Genomic DNA, 17,397 nt, shown 5'->3' on the forward strand with positions numbered 1-17,397 from the left:
ATATAAATGAGAACACATTAGTAGAGTTAAATAGCAAGACTAAACAATTAGTTTTTCAGTAATTGTTATGAGCCATTTTGTGAAGCTACTTCCCACTCTGCTCCAGATACCAGTTTAAAAGCTTTGTTCTTTATGATTAAAACAAACTCCAAAGCGTGGATTGCAAGAGATTATGAACGAACACAGTAGTGTCTAGCTATGTGTACTTCAAAGACATGCTGCTGCAGTCCAACTTGCTGTTTGATTCCAAATATTACCACGTGATAAATATCAACAGTATTTCATCACTAACATCATGTATATAGTAAGTACTATCTGAAACTAAAAGTAATCACTAAGAATATTTCTTGTGCTGAAGAAGGAAAAATTCAAGCATCTAACAAATGCAGTTTACCTTCAGCTATATCCAGCACTCAAAAGCAAATCTATTAAGCTCTTTTAGGTAATGAAACACTGTGTATTTTAATTTGCTCTTGCTCCCCACTCCCCCCTCTTTCAGTTAGTGAGACTTCTATTGCCTCATGCTCCAGTGCTGAAAACTCACAGTGTTATCAAAGGAGTTGCACGTTATACGTCAGAATGTACAAATTCAGGTTCTCAGTGTGTGTATGGAAACTCTCCAAGAACCTCAACTGTGTTACAAAACAGAAAGGGAGAGTATCACTAGGGGAACGTGGAAGTGAGATGAGCAGAGTTTGAAAAAAGCAAGGACAGCCATCCTCCTGCTCATATTAGCTGCTCAACAGCAAACCTGATAGGCATTTAAAGGGGTGGGGAAAAACAGGCAAAACTGAACAGAAAACTAACAGCAATCCTGAATACAAGTTTGGGCTTTTGGTTTAATTCTCATACTTCCTCTGAAACATTGAAATGACAGACGCTTTACGATATCCGATTCCTTCTAGCCTTTATGTATGAATTTAAGATTGACAGTACAATGGCAATCAGTGCACAGTTTACAATATATAACATATCTGGGAGTGATTTTGAGACCAAACTTTCTAATATAAAATTAAACAATCACATTCCCAGGTTCTAATATAATCGTTTCCATTAATATCTATATTTATAGCAAGATTATTTTATCCCTTTCATTAACTATTTTTTCTTCAATATAATTAAAGCTGCAATGCAATATATATTGGTAGATGGTCTCCCTTAACGCTTCTTTACATAGAAGTTCTATAATCTTCTCAATCATCTGGTACATCCATTATTTAACAAGAAAAAGTGTGTGGCTATCAAAGATTCTGTCTTCCTAGAGCTGATAAATAATTCCTAGCATCACCAACAATTTATTTTTTTGAAATAACAAAATTCCCCTCCATATTAATAAACTTCAACAGGTTTCCTTATGAAAGTTACTACATATCAAAAACCAGGAAAAATAACTCAACAAGTACGCAGCTACCAGGCTCTGCTCATGGAAGTTTGGTTGGGTTTTGGGTGGGTATTTTGACGGGTTTTTTCAGAAAAAAAATGTAAAAATATCAAGCATAATTTCAGCATGACAACTCATAATATTATATAATTTAAGAACCCTAAATTTGCACTACTCCCAGGCTAGAAGCAGGGGAGTGCTTGGTTTAAAAAAACCACAACAAAACAAAATAAGACAACCCTCGTTCTCATCAAATCAACAGTTCAAATCTGGATTTGGATCCAAAAGTCAGATTTGAATCCAAAAGTCAGATTTGAATAGTATTCATATGTTTTACACTGCTTTTAGACATATCACATAAAAATATATAACACTTGATGTAAACAAAAAAACAAAACAAAAACAACCCTCTTTTCATCAGCTGCAATGCTCAGCATAGTAATTTAGACTATATGGCACTTTTCAGCTTCCTTCATTAATGAAAAGGTTTCAGTAGAGAACTATCTTTTCTACAGGCTTATTTCTGGCAGAAGTAAAAGCTTTCTCTGGTGTCGGGGAACACTGCAGTGAGAAATTTACTTCTATATTCTGAGAAGGAACAGAGCTATAGCAGTACTAGAGCTGTAACCTGCTCTAAGTACCCTTTTCAGTACATTGCCATGCGTATTCCCCTCAGTGAATTTTGCACAAGGAGTAGCAACAGCTATGACCCTGTGTGATAGCAGCATTGGCAGAGCACAGAAATACTTGGAGCATAAGCTTCCTCCATAACGAGAGCAATCTGCTTGGCAGATCTCTAACACAGTGAACGACTTCTTACCCTTAGTATCGTAGACCCTATGGTGAATATAACTGCTCTAACCAGATGAAGAATAATTCTATATTCAATGTGATCAAATTGCAAAGCAATTCCTGACACTGAGATGAACCATGAACAGCAAGATGGAAAGAATAAAATACAACCCTCTTAACTTTCTGTGTAACGTCTCTAAAAACCACAAGACTAAAGAGGAACCTGACAAAGGCTGGACTGACGATACGTTCTCTGACATTTTCACAGGCAAGGTGTGGAAGGACTGAGGAGAGGAGGCAGCAGATGCATTCTGGAGAATGTATTTCTCCTCCTGCTACCACTGAATTATGAGATCAATGTTTACACCAGTTTCTGGCAATAGGCACCTAAAAGCTCTTTCTCCGATAAATGAGAAAGAGCTCCTCCTTCTTCTGTATTGGGTTTGCGTGGCAAGGTTTTGGTAGTGGGAGGCGGCTACAGGGGTGGCTTCTGTGAGAAGCTGCTAGAAGCTTCCCCTATGTCTGACAGAGCCAGTGCCAGCGGGTTCCAAGAGGGACCCGCCGCTGGCCAAGGCCGAGCCCATCAGCAACAGTGGTAGCGCCTCGGGGATAACATATTGAAGAAAGGCAAAAGAAGTGACAGGGGAGTTGCAGTTGCAGCCAGAGAGAGAGGAGTGAGAAGATGCGAGAGAAAGAACTCTGCAGTTGCAGCCAGAGAGAGAGGAGTGAGAAGATGCGAGAGAAAGAACTCTGCAGACACCAAGGTCAGTGAAGAAGGAGGGGGAGGAGGTGCTCCAGGCACCGGAGCAGAGATTCCCCTGCAGCCCGTGGGGAAGACCATGGTGAGGCAGGCTGTCCCCCTGCAGCCCATGGAGGTCCACGGTGGAGCAGATATCCACCTGCAGCCTGTGGAGGACCCCACGCCAGAGCAGGCGGATGCCCAAAGGACACTGTGACCCTGTGGGAAGCCCGTGCTGGAGCAGGCTCCTGGCAGGACCTGCAGACCCATGGCCCCATGGAGAGAGGAGCCCACGCTGGAGCAGGTTTGCTGGCAGGACTTGTGACACCGCAAGGACCCACGCTGGAACAGTCTGTTCCTGAAGGTCTGCACCCCGTGGATGGGACCCATGCTGGAGCAGTTCGTGAAGAACTGTAGCCCGTGGGAAGGACTCACGTTGGAGAAGTTCATGAAGGACTGTCTCCCGTGGGAGGGACCCCACGCTGGAGCAGGGGAAGAGTGTGAGGAGTCCTCCCCTGAGGAGGAAGGAGCGGCAGAAACAACATGTGATGAACTGACCCAAACCCCCATTCCCCGTCCCCCTGCGCCGCTCGGGGGGGAGGAGGTAGAGAAAATCAGGAGTAAAGTTAAGCCTGGGAAGAAGGGAGGGGTAGGAGGAAGGTGTTTTAAGATTTGGTTTTATTTCTCATTATCCTGCTCTAATTTGACTAGCAATAAATTAAACTAATTGTTCCCCAAGTCGAGTCTGTTTTGCCTGTGACGGTAACTGGTGAGTGATCTCCCTGTCCTTATCTCGACCCATGAGCGTTTCGTTTTATTTTCTCTCCCCTGTCCAGTTGAGGAGGGGAGTGATAGAGCAGCTTTGGTGGGCACCTGGCATCCAGCCAGGGTCAACCCACCACAAGAGCAAACCACTAGAGAGACTTTCTTTTGACAACCACTTCACTATGTCAGAATAACTTTCTGTTCCAGAGCATGTTGCTTCACCTCCAAACAACAGCAGTAGTAGTAGTATACAAGGTATATAAACCTGGGTACATAGAAGAGCACTGGAGCAGCAGCATTTGTAGTTAAGAAAGCAATTCTTAAAATATGCCTGTCCTGGTTTCAGCTGGGATAGAGTTAATTTTCTTCCTAGTAGCTGGTATAGTGCAGTGTTTTGGATTTAGTAGGAAAATAATGTTGATAACACACTGATGCTTTTAGTTGTTGCTAAGTAGTGTTTACACTAATCCAAGCATTTTTCAGCTTCTCATGCCCAGCCAGCAAGAAGGCTGGAGGGGCACAAGAAGTTGGGAGGGGACACCGCCAGGACAGCTGACCCAAACTGGCCAAAGGGATATTCCATACTGTATGACATCATGCCCAGTATATAAACTGGGGGGAGTTGGCTGGGAGGGGTGGATCGCTGCTTGGGAACTAACTGGGCATCGGTCGGCAAGTGGTGAGCAATTGCATTGTGCATCCCTTGTTTTGTATATTCTAATTCTTTTAGTATTATTATTGTAATTTTATTATCATCATTATCCTCCTTCCTTTCTGTCCTATTAAACTGTCTTTATCTCAGCCCATGAGTTTTTTTTCTTTTCCAATTCTCTCCCCCATCCCACTGGGCGAGGGGACTGAGTGAGCGGTTGCTTGGTCCTTAGTTGCCAGCTGGGATTAAACCACGACAATGCCATAAAATCAGAAATCAAAAAAGCAACTCTTGCAAATGAAAGCAAAGGCTTTTCAGTTTTCACACAAACAATAATGATTTGACCACGATAAAAATTTCTCACCACCACACTTGACAGCAAAAGTGTGATTTACCAAGGGGTGCAAGTCTTGAGGAAAGACTCGAAAAATACTTGCCTTAACTCCTTTCAAATTCTCTCCCATGATAAGTCAGAATGAAAACAAAGCCTCTCTATAACCCTATTTTACTTCTCAAAAGTAAATCACAGGGAAAAAAAGTACATCACAGAACAACAGAAAATTAAACAACACTTACACCATTTCATTTGCCAGCGCACCCCAATAAATCTTTCTTCAGGTGAACTGGGTCTGTTAATCACCAAAACGTAGAAGCTTGAGCTGAAAGTTTCAGGAATGCTGCCGTTTCTGAAGGCTCCTTCTTATGTAAGGGGTCTAACCAACCACACTGCCTGTTTTTCAAGAAAACTGCCATTACATAGGTAGAAACCCTTTATTACTCCACAAATAGAGTTAAAAAAACCACAGTAGAAGTAGCATGCTACTTTCCTGGCCAACAAGCCCCAATTAAATTAACAACTAAGAAGCAACTTTTGGCATCAAGAGGGTGGAAAATTTTCATAATAACTGGTATTAGGCCTGGCTCTTTCAACCTTTATCAGTATAGCACACACACCCTGCATCTCCTTCTCATGAGCCAATAACCCCAGAAGATCAGTCTTAAGCTGTGGTATACCAGTATTTTAAGTAAGCAGCAAGTAGTGATGGGAAGACAAAAGGAGCCACCAAATGCTGAAGGCCTCTAAATCCTGTAGTTGCATGCAATAAAAGTTGACAAGTTATCAAAGTACAAATAAATCTAAAAATACAGCGACATGATTTGTGAAATTCACATTAAAAAGAAAGTAATTTGAGGACACTAAAATGATTAGCTGCAGTGATAGACTAATGCAAGAATTGCTCTGCCTTCTCATAAAATTTACCTAGAAGTTAACTGGAACAGGAATATTAACTCAGAGAAAACAGCTATAAATAGAAGGGGGTTAATCATTCAAATTTCTATTCCCATGACAACAATATACTAAAGATTCTAACTTTTTAATCTTAATATGATGCTTTAAAAATACTTTAGCTATTGTACTACAGTCTGCTTCTACCTACTTTTTATGAATAATTTCTCCTTTTTTTTTTTTCAAATATAATAGAGGAGATTTTCTTTCAACAGCATTTTCACAGATATTAGGCAAAGTGAGGCTGTGCATCAGCTGGGATGATTATATGTGGCCACTCAAATGGATTTTTTTTAAATGAGGCCGCTTAAAAATACATTTACCTTTTCTTCATTCTAACGTAATGCACATAAAACCTATTTGCTGTTCATTTCAACTACCATAGCTGCTACAAAGTATTTTTCAATTAAGCATTTACATTTACCCTAAAGTAGCATCTCACATACTTTAAGGTCCATGACAGCTGATGTGATGTATGTTCAAGTACATAAACACAAGAAAAGTTTACCAAGCAAAGACACCGAAGAAAGAAAAAGTAACCACCTCATCTCCAATGCACAGATGAAAACATACCACGATAACCAAACTTCTCTAAGCTCCAACAGCAGCCGTGTGACACACTTGGGAACAGAACCTAATTATTACAAATCCCTAGTCAGTGCTCTACCCATAGTATTTCTCACTCAAGTAAATTAATGTTGAAGCTTTGAAGTTAAACAAAATGGAGTAAAGGAAAAAATACAGAGATGAGTTCTTGTGGAAATAGATAAGGATTTCTGTCATTTTGTGGTGAATAGCAAACCGAATATAAAGCGAGTTGTAATCCAGCATATTTTCAGTGACAGAAATTATGAAAGCACCCAATACACACATTCCATTTCAAAAGATACAGAGCTGCTGCAAATCTTGATGAACCTACTACAAATTCAGATGAGAAATGATGAGGAAAAGACTTGATTGTGGTCTTAACATTACTTCTAACTTTTTAAGTTAAGTCTTCACATTCTTGCAAATCTTGTTTTTACTGAGGAATTCAATTCCTACTAAATAACCTTTCCTTTTTATGCAGTACTTTTCTGCTATTCTTAATCACTGTAGCTCTTTACACTTCAGATTTATTTACAGCACCCAAAGGAAGCAGAAATTACTATAGTTATCAAAACAGACTGCCATATAAAAATAAACAATTTTTAGGTACTTGTGTTAGCTGAACTCTAAGAACTTAGGCAGAATCACATTGAGTATTAAAAAATGGTACCCTAACACTTAAAGCAACAATTCAGTAAAGAAAAATGCTTTTATTATTACTCAGGTAAAAAATAAAGTTAGATCATTACGCTGAGCTTACTAAAATTTTCAACATAGCTAGAGATCACCTAATTCAAGTGTAAATAAACATTTCTAATAAAACATATGACTTCCTTATATTACTACCACTAGTAGTAGATGTAAAACTGTACTTCTGAAGTGCTGGGGAAGTAAAACTGGCCTAGGATGAAGACTGACCATACTCCATACAGTTTAATACACATCTTCACAGTAGTATCTCTTTATCTTCACATAACATTTGAAATTTTGCAATAGTTTATACATAGTTTGTAATCATAATAAAGTTATTATTTTAAGAAAAATTAGTTATGTAGATGGATGCAATTATCAGTATACTAGAAAGTATTTTATTTTTAATAAATATAAAAGGACTTTTGTCAAAAGCATTGCGTCTGTCTTACATGGATGTTAAAAAGAAGCTGAACAATATCAGCCTGCTGAGAACAGATAATCAGTCCCTCTTCATTTTTATTGTTAACAACAGAAAGGAAAGTCTCTTTTTTTGCCAGCAAGAGTTTTGTGCCAAAAATTAATGTACCATTTGCTGCTGACAGTCTCCCAGACTAATGATGCTTTTCTTCACTCAAGAGGGTTCAGAAACTACCACTCACTTTCCCGTCAGCATTTATCACAGATTCCCAAATACAGTCATAGAATCATAGAATGGTTTGGGTTGGAAGTGACCTTAAAGATCATCCAGTTCCAACCCCCCTCCCATGGGCAGGGACACCTTCCACTAGACCAGGTTGCTCAAAGCCCCATCCAACCTGGCCTTGAACACTTCCAGGGAGGGGGCATCCACAACCTCTCTGTGCAACCTGTTCCAGTGCCTCATAAAGTAGTAAAGAATTTCTTCCTTACATCTAATCTAAATCTACTCCCTTTCAGTCCTCCCATGAAAGGAAAAACAAGACAGCTCTTCTCCACACACATACACACGCCTCCTCACACTTAAATTGTTACTACGAGTAAATAATTTAAAATACTTCAGCAGACTCAGACAAACGTTCTTCACCTCCTGATCCTATGATTCAATCCTAATGTCATGGTGCATAAGACTCCCATGAAACTTCCATTCAAACCTGACATAAGAAAACTGAAAGAATAGAATAATAGAATCATTTAGGTTGGAAAAGGCCCTTAAGATCATCGAGTCCAACCGTTAACCTAACACTGCCAACCCTACCACTAAACCGTGTTCCTAAGCACCACATCTACACGTCTTTTAAATACCTCCAGGGATGGTGACTCCACCACTTCCCTGGGCAGCCTGTTCCAATGCTTGACAACCCTTTCAGTGAAGAAATTTTTCCTAATATCCAATCTAAACCTCCCCTGGTGCAACTTGAGGCCATTTCCTCTTGTCCTATCACTTGTTTCCTGGGAAAAGAGACTGACGCCCACCTCACTACACCCTCCTTTCAGGTAGTTATAAAGCTACATTTCAAATTTTATTTCCTACTAGGTTTGGACTCATTATTGGGGGTTTTGTTCTTGTAGATCTCCATAAATTAGTAACAGGACTTAAATTCTACTATGTCTCATTGACATTTGGCCATTCCATATGCCTATATGGACTGCATACATATGTATGCACTATCTCTGTTTTACTGCTGTCTGTATACCAACTACTAACCCTTCTTTGCCTAGAGGATCCCTGGTTATGACTCGGACAATCCTCCTTAAATATCTTCACTGACATCTTGAATTGCATCCTTAGCAGGGCATGTTGATAACTAGATAGTAAACTCAGAGGTCCTCCTCTGCATCAGCTGAAACGAAAGGAAGACACTAAGCACTAAAGGCTAGTATTCAAATACTCCAAGCCCACATGATTTTCAGAACACCACACACCATGGAGAATCCCAAAGGCTTTGCCTCCCTTAGCAACACCCATTTACGTCCAAAAGGGATCTGGGGAAAAAAAAAAAAAACAAAAAACAAAAAACCACCATCCCAACACCACCAGAGAACAAACAATATTGCCAGCCATCTTCAAGCACTGAAACACACAGGATCCAAAAGCAGGCCTCCCAGTGTCAGGATTTCTACGACACCAACCCCCACATCTCCCTGGTGTACCTCTAGTCCCAGCCTGCTGAGCCCTTACCATGGCAGTCCGCTCGTTTCCTAGCCTGGACCTCAGCTGTGACTACTGGTTTCCTTCCCTCCCACACCTGTCACCAGAGAGTCCTTTCTTCTGCAGATTGCATTTTACAGAATATTATACTTTGTAAAGCATAAATTATTTCTAATACACATCCTCATGACAGGACCCCACAGGGCACTGTAAGGAACGCTAGCCTATGCTTCCAAGAACCAGCAGTCTAAAAAGACAAGACACTTAGAGTGAAGACTCACACATGGTTAACACACAGGTCCTTAATTTCTTTGGGGGTTGGGTGGGAAATAATGGGGGATCTGGGGAGAAGGAATAAGGCAGGAGTAGTAAATTTAACAACAGACTATAAGAAGAAAAAAAAAGTACAAAACCAGGAATACTGAAAGGTGGATAAAGTGGAAAACAGTACAGGCATAAGGACCAAAGTGTTTTTCAAAAACAGAGGAAGGAATTTGAGGTGTGAAGCCAATCAGAAAGGGGATACAGTGCCCAATACAATTTTTAAATAACATTTTATGTGCTGCTTTCTACCACATCAACTTTGTACTTAGCTTTGAGTTTCTACTGACAACATTTACCTTTGTTTACCTGGCTCTCCTCTGTGTGTATGTGTGTCTGTACCTGTGTGTGTGTATACACAAACCACAGGCTAACTTACAGCCTTCTGGAGGACCCAATACTAAGTAGCAACACTCACATCACTGACAGAAAACCATCATACTGCAGTACTTGAAAGCAGTCGTTTTGGGGGGTTGTTTGTAGTGACACAAATGTAATCAGTTTTTAAAATCAGGTATGCTTTGTATTCTTCTGTTATTAACATTCTATACTCATGAACATCAAATTGTTAAGTGAAAATAACATAGCACATTTCAAAATACCACCTTTCATTCTTAGAAAATAAAATGATGTATCAAAATCCATCTCTCAAGCACCATATTTACAAAACATAAAAAAAGGCATTGCTCAACAGACAGCTACCACAAGAATCTCAAGCACTACAAATGTTACTGGTTATTCTATTTTCTAGAAATTTTTTACAATGTTCTCCAAACCATCTACCTACTCTGATTTTTAAACTGCTTCTAGTACCTTGTAGCTACATACAAGCACAAGTCTTCCACATTAAATCTGTCACAAAACCACTTGACAGCAGGACTGTGAGCATCTTACAATGTCAGGTCGATCCTATAGAATGCCAGCTATTGCACATTCCACACAAAAGCTTTCATAAACGACTATTCTTATGCTTATTTTTAAAATACTTCATTGCTTTGTTAAAGATACCTTCCGTGCTTTCAGAAACACTGAAAATAAGCAAATGCTTCATAATAATACTGTATCATAAAACCAAAGACACACTAGTACTCTTATTAATTGACAACACAAACCACAAACACTCCCATGACTTCCACAAAACTATTTATCTACCTCTACTATCCAAACAAGCTATTGTGCACATGCTGCCAGTTGATGCAAACTCAAAACTTAGATCATCTAACTCATCTTTGAATCCTCTCATAGTTTTTTTGAATCCAGTGGATATATGGTGCCCGGGGGCAAGGGGAAGACAGGAATGACCCAAAGAGAGAGCCAACAGTGCAAGCTCCTAACGGGCTCCACATCACTTAAAAATTTCATCAGTTCCAAATTAATGCATGAACAAAAGCCTCTGCTTTCTGCTCTGGATACAAGAAATCTGGGAACAAAAGCCTCAGAAGAACATTGTGAAAAGATATTTAGACTCTTCAGTCTAAACCTTTGGTAGTCCCCAAAAGTGAACTTCAAAAGATAGTAATGAGAACACACTGATTACTTGGTTCTCATAAAAAGAAATTAGACATCACAGGGTTGTCACGTCCTCCCCTCTTACAAGTAAACTCATGCAAAGAAGAAAGATACCATCACATACAGGCACAAAAATTAAACCCACAACACAGATTTTTTTTTTTTTTTTTTTTTTTTTTTCCCCCATTACAGGGCATACCTTTCCCATACAATCATCATAGTTTCGGGGGGGGGGAAGTGTATTTATACAGTCATTTTATGTGAAATATTCACAATTCTTCATGATCTCTTAGAAGTACTTTATTTTTAGAGACAGATCTATCCCATCAGGTCAACTCATTCCACCCCTGCCTCAAGGAACTATACCTCACTTGTTCAAATTTTCTGTTAAAAAAAAAAACAAACCAAACCGAAGTAGTAAAAAATCTGGGGATCATTTATCAACTTAACATGGGAAATAAAACTGTTCAGCATTACAGCAACACGTACAGTTAAGTTACACAAGCATAAAACTAGGCACTGATATCTCTGATGGAGTTCCTTTAAGATATTTTGATGCAGAATTCACAAAGCTATTCTAAAAATCAGAATAACTATTGCAAATAGCAGCAAGATATTATGGAAACAGAAGAGCACCCTTTACAATTCCATTTCATAATGAAAATTTAATGCAACATCAAAAATATGCAAATTTGACAATTTTGAAAGAAACAAAAGTAAACTATGAGTAGCAAATTTATATTAAGTATATTTTGCATCAAGAGAAAAACTACAGTACTCATAATTCTTATGCTTTTTTTAAAGTAAATACAAAAAATATTTCTACATATGTAGATTTAGATCCAAAGTCACAAAATTACTCGAGTTCAATTAATTCACAATTTTAAGTCACGAGTATCTAAGGTAAGAAACTGAATAATCAAAGTTCTCACAGCTGCCCCCCTCCCTTTTTTTTTTCCTCCCCCTTTTTAATGCAACTGAAAAGATTTGGGGCATTTTTCCCCCCATGGCCAACAGCCAAAGCCGTGAAGCAGAAGTAGCAAAGATGGTACCTGAGGACAGTCTGGGTCCTCTTACTTGCGTACAACCAAAATTACAAAAGGCCGTATTCTGTAGCACGCTAGCAGTTAAACTTTGGCTACCTAAAACTGCCCATACCAAAACAAATAAACAATGTGTGCACACACACACACCCCCCGCCAAAAAAAAAAAAAATTATCAGTGGAAGACACTATAATTGCTCCAATCCTACTTCTCAAAGGAAGCTTTTTTTGACACGAGTATCACTATTTGTTTCTTTAACCTTCTGAAGCAAGTATGTAAATTCAATTATTTTGGTAGCTACATATCCACAAGCATTTGCACGAGGGCCTCGCTCTGCAACTCTAATATATGTAAATGGAACCACATTCCTGAATTTATTTCCACCAAAGGTTGAGATATAAAGATTTACCCATGTAAATTTGACAGATTGTAAAATAGATTGGCCAATGTTGCACATAAACTAACTGGTACTTCAGGCATTATACAAACACACGTAACCTTAACCTTGCAGAATCTCCAATTTGTGATTTTTTGACAGAACCACCACTTTGTTACCTGCTGTTAATTCTGGACCATAAGTATATACCTTACCAACCCAAAGCAAAACCGCCTGCTTACAAGTTACTACTGTGATTTCTAAAAATTAATTTTAAAAAATTGTTAAATTTCTAATGCAAGATTATTTTTGCCACCAGATCCAATTTTGTTATCAAAACAAAACACACTGAAACTTTCACATGGTGAGTGTGAAGACCAACAGCACTGCCACAAAATAAATTGTTTAATGCACTCAGACACTGATTTTTTTTTTTTTTTTTTAGCCCTCTGTGAGTCAAAATCCTCATATTCTGAAGTAAGTGAATTGAGATTTGAGATGTAGTACGTAACATCATGTGTGTCAATGCTCCAAGGGTATCAGTTTGAGTACAAACACTTACTAAAAAAACCCAAACAAGCAAGCTTTCTTATGTAACTGTGTAAATGATGCTTATTTCAGATTTTTCTCTCCTGGACTGCTTTCACAGAAACTGCCAGTTCTGAAAAAGGGTTAACTTCATAACTTAACGGTCTGCTGCTACCAAGTGTGGCAAGTCAGAAAGTCCACCTCAAACCAAAGCAGCCCCATGGACTTTGCATAAAATACAATGCCACATTCCACAGCCCAACAACCCACGTATTTATTTTCACATAAGTTAACTGGTGGCAACTTTTAGAGAACCAAGGGCAAAGCTTCCATGTGTATCTCTAGATCTATGAAAAAGCACTTAAGCTACTTGAACTCTGTGCCTCTGGCCACTGAAACACAATACCAGCTTTCTAGCTAAACAGCCAAAACACCAGCATGCATTTCCACCCAACTTCTAAATAATAACAGTATTTTTCCTGCACCCTCCTTGTATATATAGCGTTCTGACAGCTTGTATTTTTACTGGATTTTGGTTTTAAATTTCACTTTTGCGAAACAGAGCATATTGCAGACACATTGAAAAAAAAGTGTGCAACATTTCAGCAGTCTATTGACTCTATGTTCAACTTCCAAGAAAGGGAAAGGAGTAGTGAAGTAGTGAAATCGGGGAGAAGAGGCAGGATACGTTCTCTCTTTCCTATATCACATGAATCAAAGAAAGATTTTTTTATTTTTAAGAAGGCTTTCCTACACTAGAATTTGGAGTTCTGCCAAAAGTCTACAGACAATTGGAGAACTAGCAAATTTATGACATCAGATATTCCAAGGAAGTGAAACCTGACTTAACGGAAGTGATTTTTATTCAAGAAAAACAGATACTTAAATAGACATAAAAAAAAAAATTAAGACCACATATGGAGGAAGTTCCTTTTTAAAAAATTTTTAAAAAGTGTTTAATTACAGGCTGAAACCCCACCCAAACGTGTTTCCAAGTCAAGCCACAACAAAACATTCTTGATATTACCAATATCCCTGATATTCTTTTAAAAAAGGCCAAAAAAACAGTTACCAAAGAATTTTTGTGCAATAATCCTTTTCTTTCTCTCACTCTTCTGAAAAGCACTGCTTGCTCGGAAACTTCTGAAGCCTGGAAAACCATCATCAGTCTGAACTGAAGCTTCTAGATCGAAGTCTCCAAGTGACCTGCTGATTGATTCCCCAGCCACCTTAATGCATTCCACTAGACTTCGCAACCCTTTGACAAGTGTATGGATGTTCAGTATTTCTTTATATGCAATTTTTCCTAAAAGCAAGTGTATTATAATGTTTTATTTCACCTTTTAATTAATCTTTGAAGACCTAGACTTGTGGGAGTCTCTAGCTAATACTGCAAACCACAGGTCGATCAAATTTCTATGACATCCTTCATGTATTCACGCAACTTCGAACCCTAAACTGAAACATAAATAATGTGTTACTGGGGTTTCTAGTAATGTCCAGCTTCAAGAACTTCCTACGCCTGAATAAAGTTCAATATCAACAGTATAACAGCAGCACTGACTTAGAGCGTACATAACATTTGCTTTGGCTACAGTTGTCAATTCCAAATGAACAAAACTCATCAACATATCTGGTGACAAGACAAGTCCGTAAATGCAGAAAGTTCTAGCAAAAAAACCCCTAAGCTTTCTTGATTTTGGAAGGTATCCAGCATCAGTCTGTAAGCACACATGCATTGGAGCTAGACAAACCAGCGGTTCTGGCATGAAAGCTTTCCATTTCTCTTTCAGGAACTCTTTGGGACTAATGAAGATTTATTCCTGCCTTACACAGAAACAGGTCCTCACCTGTGGAAGAGTTTAGTTGTCTGTTAAGAGAGTATATGATGACAACACACTACCGAAGTGATCATTCTGTGTACTACCCACTCTGGGCTGCAAAGAGAATGAGCATCTAACTGGAGCATCTGACTGGAAATACATTTCATAAACACCGCTTTTCCATACAAATTCCTGTGGTTCAGAAGGAAAACAGCGCTCAGAAACTTAGATGAAAACAGGCATGAGTATCGAATAATCTAAGCGTCACTTAAAAATCACAAAGCAATCACTAAGAGTTCTCAGCTGGGAAAAAAAAAATTAAAGAAAAAACATCACCAGGCATAAAGCAAAGACCAAGCTTGTCAGACAAAACCTCACAGAGGAGAAGGCGCTGAGCACCTAGGGACCGCCGAGCCTCTTCCAAGCGCCGCTCTGAGTCCCCGAGGCTGCGGAAGGGCCGCACAGGCTCTGCCGCTCGTCACCCCGCTGCCCAGCCGCCCCGAGGCACGAGGGGGCCCGCACCGGAGGTGTAACAAGGGCACGCCGCCCGCGCCCGACACGCGGGAGCCGAGAGGCCGCGCCAGACCCCGAGCAAGTGCGGCGACGGCGCAGCAAGTCCCGGGCCGGTTGCACAACGACCCGCCGTCCCGAGGGCGCAGGATGCGCGCGCGAGCCACTTGTTGCGGCGGCCGTTACCGCCGCGCGCTCTTGCGCAACGCCGGCTCGCGGCACGGCAGCGCACAAAGGCTCCCGCCCGCTCCACCGAGGCGGCCAGTGACCGGCGCGAGGCCGCCGCCGCCCGCCCGGGCCCCCCCACGCCGGCCCCGCGCTCCTCTCCGCTGACAAACGGCCGCAGCCTGCCGAAACCCTCCCCCGCGCCGCGGAGGGGGCAGAGCCTCCCGCTCGGTTGAGCAACTACCGTGTCGCAACGAGCGGCAGCCGAGAAGTACCCTCTTCCTGCGGAGCTCGGCGCCGCGGGGCGGGGAGGGACCGAAACGAGCCAGCGGTGGCGGCCGAGGGGAAGCCCCGCCGCACCCCTCACCGCCACGCAGACCTGCCCGCCCGCGGGTGCCCCACCGGTCTGTCCCGTCCCGTCCCCCTCAGAGCGCGGCACGCACCCCACGGCACAGCCAGCTCTGGCCGCCCAAGACTCCCCGCCCGCCTGCCCGCGCACACCCACCTGCCCGGGCAGCGGCCGCCGCCGTCTTCCTGCGCCGCCCCTCAGCCAGCGCGGCAGCCTGCTCCCTCACGCCGCCACCGGCAACGGCCGCGCCGCGCGCTGCTGCGTCCTCCGCGGGCACGGAGGGGGTGCCGGGGGTTACCTAGGCAATAGCTTCGCCCTCGGGTCCCGCTCCGCCCCCTCGGCGCGCGCGGCCAACCCGGGCGCAGCTTTCAGTATCAAACCGCAGGCGGCGGCCAATCGCGCAGCGCGTCCCCGCCCCTTCTGGGCGCTCCCGGGTCCATTTTCCCGTGAGGGCCGGAGTCGGCCGCGGGGCGGCGGCGAGGGGTCTCACCGCCCTGCCCCGGGGAGCAGCCGCGCCTCTGGTCGGCGCCGGCCAGTGCTGCGGGGCTGGCGGTGAGGGGGAGTCGCCTGCTCGCCCGCCCCGGGGGCGTGGGGGCGAGGCGAGACGGGCGTCCCGTCGCGGGCCGGGCCGGGCCGGGCCGGGGCTCCGCTGTGAGGGCCGGGCCGCGGAGCCCCTCGCAAAAACCCCATTTGCGCGGTCCCGCAGGGCTCGCCAGCTACCGCTGCCTCGCAGCCCCGCTTATTTACGAATAGTTTCATTTCCCCCCACTTGTTTGGCACTCCCCGACTGCGTTTCTCATTCGTAGTCGCGAGCATGGCAGGCGCCCCGTAAAGCTGCTGCTGCTGCGCACGGCGTAGACGCCCGTACACCTCTTCCTACAGCCAGGCTTAAAAATTACAGCCGTGTTTTAGAAGACTGAAAGAGGCAGTCGTCTATGTTCACACTGAAAAGGGCTCATCAAAGAGCAGCTTTCCCCAAGTGGCTTTTGGAAATCAGCCGGGAAGACCTCATTATAGCAGCTTATTGCCTTGCCAATGATTTCCGTGATACATCCTCATTTTAAGAGTCTTGGTCCTGAGCTGTTAGGAATAACTGCATTGAAACTAGCACGTATAAAAAATTGGTGGTTTTCTAAGGCTTAAAAGAAGCAATCAAAGAAAAGCGAGGGAGAATGTAACCAGTAATGAAACAACTTACTTTTGCATGCAGCTAGCCCTGTCCCCACCCACTGAAATCAGCAGTAACATTCCTACTGCCTTTAATGAAAATAGGGCGAGGCATAGCATATCCTTGTCCACATTCAAAAAGAGTATGATCACATTATGCGTATTTTAACATCCCTGTGCTAATAATCATGCTGTATTATTAGTCTTGTCTATTTTCTCTGTTCATTTTTCCAGTTATTCCAGTTTTGAAAATAGATGGATGGATGTACTTCCTCATTAACTTCACTCACCAGTTCTCAAGGCACTAAAAATTCATTAAATTTGGATTAGAAAACATCTAGGGGATGTTTAGTTGTTTGTTCCAAAGAAACCAACCAACCACAACATCGATTGACTGGAAATTTATGGGAAGGACAATGACCTTCCCACTTATTTCAGCAAATGGGATTTTTGCATGAACGGTGAGCATGCAATGCAACATCTAGGCAAATCTCAGTGGAAGGGCAGAAGCTAATGAGAAACCTTGCCTACCATGTGTCAGTTGCCTTCACAGCCCATCTGTTGTGTGTATCAATTAGT

The 17,397-nt window shown here is 42.1% G+C and overlaps 1 protein-coding gene across 1 annotated transcript in view; it reads right to left on the reverse strand.

Moving 5' to 3' along the window:
- The window catches only part of PIK3CB (phosphatidylinositol-4,5-bisphosphate 3-kinase catalytic subunit beta), an 85,625-nt gene extending 69,754 nt beyond the window's left edge, over positions 1 to 15,871 (reverse strand). The window contains exon 1 of the mRNA XM_050902797.1: positions 15,808 to 15,871. The gene's annotated coding sequence lies outside the window, so the exon portion shown is untranslated. The remainder of the gene's footprint in view (positions 1 to 15,807) is intronic.
- Positions 15,872 to 17,397: the final 1,526 nt, after the last annotated feature.

Source organism: Gymnogyps californianus, chromosome 10 (assembly GCF_018139145.2).
Source record: "Gymnogyps californianus isolate 813 chromosome 10, ASM1813914v2, whole genome shotgun sequence".
Lineage (NCBI taxonomy): Eukaryota > Metazoa > Chordata > Aves > Accipitriformes > Cathartidae > Gymnogyps > Gymnogyps californianus.